The sequence below is a fragment of the Arachis hypogaea genome, chromosome 15 (genome assembly GCF_003086295.3).
Source record: "Arachis hypogaea cultivar Tifrunner chromosome 15, arahy.Tifrunner.gnm2.J5K5, whole genome shotgun sequence".
Classification (NCBI taxonomy): domain Eukaryota; kingdom Viridiplantae; phylum Streptophyta; class Magnoliopsida; order Fabales; family Fabaceae; genus Arachis; species Arachis hypogaea.
In genome coordinates, this window is record NC_092050.1 from 96,581,260 (window position 1) to 96,587,259 (window position 6,000).

General features: G+C 38.0%; 1 non-coding gene across 1 annotated transcript; it reads left to right on the forward strand.

Moving 5' to 3' along the window:
* The first annotated feature begins 1,973 nt into the window (after window positions 1-1,973).
* Window positions 1,974-2,080, forward strand: LOC112753369 (small nucleolar RNA R71). Its single transcript, XR_003177758.1, has one exon. It is a non-coding gene; the product is annotated as a small nucleolar RNA R71 (small nucleolar RNA).
* Window positions 2,081-6,000: the final 3,920 nt, after the last annotated feature.

Below are 6,000 nucleotides of genomic sequence, written 5' to 3' on the forward strand. Positions count from 1 at the left end.
TCTGTTTACTGTATAAATCCACACTGGATTGCTAGTCAACACCACCTTTATTCCTGGGGAGAAACCTTCAGTGGGGATCTTTTTGTTTCTCCATCCCCTGGGTACTTTCTTCTTTTTGGGGACCTCCTCCTTGGTGGGTAATGCATTCCCAACACCAAACTAAGGTTTGATGTTAGGAGGAATTTTATTGGTTGTCACTAAAGGAGGTTTGAGCTGCAATTTCTGCTGTGCATCATCAGGGGGTTCTTGAAGGTTTGGATCAATAAGCTCAATCTTCATGCACCTCTCTTCTTCACCTGCTAAATGCATATGTTTGAAGACGTGAAAGACTAGTTGCTCATTATGCACTCTAAGCACTAATTCACCTTCTTCCACATCAATCAGAGCTCTTCCAGTGGCTAGGAATGGTCTTCCTAGAATTATAGAGGCGTTCTCATCCTCCCCTGTGTCAAGAATCACAAAATCTGCTGGGAGGAAGAACTTACCCACTTTGACCAAGATATTCTCCACTGATCCGTATGTAGGCTTCATAGATTTGTCTGCCATCTGTAATGCTATCATTGTGGGTTGTGCCTCTTGGATTTGCAGCTTCTTCATCACAGACAAGGGCATTAAATTGATGCTTGCTCCCAGATCACATAACGCTTTCTCAAAGGTTGTGCTCCCAATGGTGCAAGCTCCTTGGATCTGGCATCTTCCTTGGCAAGTTATTCTGAATTATGGCACTACATTCCTTAGTCAGGACCACTATCTCATCTCCCTTTAAAGGCTTCTTTTTTGACAACAATTCCTTCATGAATTTGACATAGAGAGGCATTTGCTCCAAAACCTCAGCAAAAGGAATATTGATTTGCAACTTTCTGAAGACTTCCAAGAACTTTGAAAACTGCTTGTCCTTGGTCTCCTTTTGAAGTCTCTGAGGATATGGCAATTTAGGCTTGTACTCAGGAGCCTTTGGCAGTGTAGGATAAGTGTCAAGAGAGTCTGGGAATGGGTTATCTACACGCTTTGGAGGGACGTGCTCTACTTCTTCCTTCTTCTCCTCTGTAGCTTCTTTTTCAATTGGCTCCTCATTAACTTGTGCTTCCATACTTGCCACTTTTCCACTTATCAAGGTGATAGCCTTGCATTCCTCTCTTGGATTTGGAATTGTGTTACCAGGAAGGCTATTAATGGTCTTCTTATCAATTTCATTAACTTTTGTGGCTAATTGACCCATCTGAATCTCTAAGTTTTGAATTGTATTTGCAGACCTCTCAGGTATTTGCTTGCTCAGTTGGCCCATTTGCACCTCCAAGTTTCTAATGGAGGCTCTGATTTCCTGCATAAAACTCCTCATCATCTCCCAATTAGAATCTTATTGGGATTGAGAGTTTTTCTACTGAGGTGGTTGTTGTTGGTGAGACTGAAATTGGCAGTTATTATGATTGTTCTGTTGGAAACCGCCCTGAGAATTATTTTTGAAATTCTGAGATCTCTGAGGTTGGTCCATCCACCCAAGATTGTATATCTTAGAGTATGGATCATTTATGGGGTTTCTAGGACCACTCCTCATGTAATTTACCTGTTCAGAAAAAGATTGAGCATAATCATAATTCTCATTTTGTACAAAATTACCTGTCTTGTCATAAGAGACCTCTTGAGGTGGATTTTGGGTGTTGATAGCTGAGACTTGCATGCCACCCATCTGCTGAGTAAGTAAATTTATTTGCTGAGACATAAGCTTGTTCTGAGCAAGAATAGCATTAACAGCTTCCATTTCCAACACACCTCTCTTTTGAGGAGCCTCAGAGTTCACAGGATTCCTGTTAGATGAGCATAAATATTGGTTAGTAGCAACCAATTCAATAAGCTCAATAGTCTCCTCTGGTGTCTTCTTCTTGTGCAATGAACCACCTGCAGAATTATCTAAGCACATTTTGGACATTTAACCCAAACCTTCATAAAAGATATCTAGTTGGGTCCATTTGGAGAACATGTCCGGAGGGCATTGCCTAGTCACTAGCTTGTACCTCTCCCAAGCTTCATAAAGAGTTTCACCATCCTTCTGCCTGAAGTTCTGAACCTCCACCCTAAGCTTAGTCAGCTTCTTTGGTGGGAAAAATTTAGTAAGAAACTCAGTAACAATCTTTTCCCAAGTATCCAAACTCTCCTTGGATTGGGAGTCGAGCCATAGCTTTGCTCCATCCCTTAGAGCAAACGGGAAGAGCATGAGTTTGTACACCTCTTGGTTCACTCCATTTGTCTTCACAGTATCACAAATCTGTAGAAAATTAGAAATAAATTGATTTGGGTCTTCGTGGGGAAGACCATGATACTGGAAGTTTTGTTACACCAGGGTACCCAATTGTGGCTTCAACTCAAAGTTGTTCGCAGCTATAAGAGTCACCACAATGCTTTTTCCATAGAGATTTGCAGTAGGAGCAGAGTAAGAGCCAAGAACTCTCTTTTGTTGCTCATTTCCATTCGGATTTGCCACATTGGCATTAACAGCATTATTAGGATCCATAGTGGATTCTGTAGCCTTGCAAAGTCTTGCTTGTTGCAAACGTCGCCTAAAAGTTCTTTCAGGTTCAGGATCAAAGTCTAAGAGATGTTCTTTGTCTCTGTTCCTGCGCATACACAGACAAAAGACAAGAAAGGATGGAACTCTCTACGTCAGAGTGCAGAGAATTCCCAGTGAGGTAACCTGTGTAAACAAATAAAATAAAAAATACTAAATAAATAAAGCAAACAGTTCGAAAATTATAAATAAAATTAAAGTGAAAATTTCAATTTTTTTTAAATTGAAGAGAAAAATTAAAATAAAAATAATTAGGTAATACCAAACTTAATTTCAGAACTTAAGAGAAAACTAATTGATAGAAAACTTGAAAATTAAAGCCAAGGAGCAAATAAAACTAAAATGAAATATAAAAAAATTTAAAAAAAAGCTACGAAAATAAAAGACAAATAAACTAAACACGATAACTAAAAAAATTATAAGAACTAATAAGCGAAAATAAAAATTGAAAAGGAAAGTAAAACGAAACGGACAAACACAGGGGGGTGTGAACGAAAAGCAAGAAAAATAAATATATATATATATTTTAATTATTTTACCCTCTCTTGTCCTTTTATCATTTTATTTTTCTTTTGCAATAATATTTGTTTTCACTCCTCCGTACATCTTTTTATGTTCCTCCCTATTTTCAGTTCTTCTTTGCTTGAGGACAAGCAAACTTTTCAGTTTGGTGTTGTCACTTCGCTTGTGGATTTTCTGTTTATTTTAATGGCACCAATGGGAGGCAAATCATCTTCACAGAGGAGCACAACCTGAAGAATGAGACGGCCACAAGGATAACTAAGGTGGTTGAGTTTCTCTCATTCTATATTCCCTCCCGTTCTTACTATGTTATGTTCTTGTTTTATCTATTTTGTCTTGTTTATTGCTTGATCCCTTATTAGATAAATTTCTAGGTTCTAGTTTAGTTCTACTATTTTGAAATTTTCTGTTATTTGCTTTAATGTCGAAAGGTGTCTCATGTATTTCCCACTAAGCTTGAAATCAAAAAGAAAGAAGAAAAGATGTAGTGCATGAGAAATTGAGTTTAATTTTAAGAGTAGTCTCATTTATCCAAATGTGGTGGTATTTTCTGTGACTCTGAATACATGACATGAACAGTGCATATTTAAATTTTAATCAAAGAATATTGATGTATAAGGAAAAGGAATTTAGAAAAGTATTATGAATTTTCTGAAATTAGTGACAGTTAATCCTTGAAGCAAAAGAAACAGCAAAAAAAAAAGAGGATATAAAAGCAAGGTCCAAGACTCTAAGCATCAATGACTAGGGAGGTCAGACATAATTAAAAGCTCAAAGAGTTGTTTCCATAGTCATATTCTTGTGGTGTTCTTGTGTCAAGTAATCCTTGAGACAGAACATTTAGAGTCGAGATCAATTGCAATTAGTAGAGTATGCCAAAGGCTTTGAGCACCACTGTCTGGGAGTAGCTGAAAGAAAAAAATCAGAACTTCAAAAGAGTTCCACAGTTAAGTGCTTGTGGTGTTTTTGTGTCAATTAACCCTTGAGACAGAATATTTAAAGTCACAGCTAGGCTCAAGGTGCAAAGCACCACTTAATTGAGAATTAAGGGATATCTGCTGTTGATGAGCGGATAATTTATACGCTTTTTGACATTGTTTTTAGTATGTTTTTAGTATATTTTAATTAGTTTTTATTATATTTTTATTAGTTTTATTTTAAAATTCACTTTTCTGGAATTTACTATGAGTTTGTGTGTTTTTCTGTGATTTCAGGTATTTTCTGGCTGAAATTGAGGGACCTGAGCAAAAATCTGATTCAGAGGCTGAAAAAGGACTGCAGATGCTGTTGGATTCTGACCTCCCTACACTCAAAGTGGATTTTCTGGAGCTACAGAAGCCCAATTGGCGCGCTCTTAATTGCGTTGGAATGTAGACATCTTGGGCTTTCAAGCCATATATAATAGTCTATACTTTGCCCGAGATTTGATGGCCCAAACAGGCATTCCAAGTCAGCTCAAGAATTCTGGCGTTTAACGCTGGAACTGGCATAAAAGCTGGAGTTAAACACCCAAACTGGCACAAAAGCTGGCGTTTAACTCCAAGAAAAGTCTCTACACATGAAAGCTTCAATGCTCAGCCCAAGCACACACCAAGTGGGCCCCAGAAGTGGATTTTTACATTAAACACCCTAGCTTACTCATTTTCTGTAACCCTAGGTCACCAGTTTACTATAAAAACTACTTTTAGTGATTCATCTTGTTTCTCATGACATTCTACACATTTCATATTGTATCTTCTACGTCATGAGTCTCTAAACCCCATTGTTGGGGGTGAGGAGCTCTGCTGTTCTTCATGAATTAATGCAATTACTACTGTTTTCCATTCTATCACGCTTGCTTCTATTCTAAGATATTCATTCGCACTTCAACCTGATGAATGTGATGATCCGTGACACTCATCATCATTCTCACCTATGAACGCGTGCCTGAAAACCACATCCGTTCGACCTTAGGTTGAATGCATATCTCTTAGCCTCATGATTCAGATCAGAGTCTTCGTGGTATAAGCTAGAATTATTGGCGGCCATTCCTGAGATCCGGAACGTCTAAACCTTGTTTGTGGTATTCTGAGTAGGATTTGGGAAGGGATGACTGTGATGAGCTTCAAACTCGCGAGTGTTGGGCATAGTGACAGACGCAAAAGGATCAATGGATCCTATTCCAACATGATCGAGAACCGACAGATGATTAGCCGTGCGGTGACAGCGCATTTGGAACATTTTCACTGAGAGGACGGGAAGTAGCCATTGACAACGGTGATGCCCAACATAAAGCTTGCCATGCAAGGAGCCTTGCGTGCATGAAGAAGAAGATAGTAGGAAAGCAGAGATTCAGAAGACAAAGCATCTCCAAAGCCTCAACCTGTTCTTCATTACTGCATAACAAGTATTTATTTCATGTTCTTTTACTTTTTACAATTAAATCTGAGAATTATTGATATCCTGACTAAGAGTTACAAGATAACCATAGCTTGCTTCAAGCCGACAATCTCCGTGGGATCGACCCTTACTCACGTAAGGTATTACTTGGACGACCTAGTGCACTTGCTGGTTAGTTGTGCGGAGTTGCAAAAGTGTGATTGTAATTTCGTGCACCAAGTTTTTGGCGCCGTTGCCGGGGATTGTTCGAGTTTGGACAACTGACGGTTATTCTTGTTGCTTAGATTAGGAATATTTTATTTTTGTTGGTTTAAAGTCTTTTATTTGAGTTTAGTTTCATATTTTAAGTTTGGTGTCAATTGCATGCTTTTATTTTCTTTTAATTTTTCGAAATTGCATCTCCTTAGTTCTTTCTCGATTTTTAAAAATTCTAAGTTTGGTGTCTTCTTTGTGTTTTTCCTTTAATTTTCGAAAATTTGGGTTTGATTTTCTAAAAATTTTAAGTTTGGTGTCCCTTGTGCTTTTATTTACCTAAA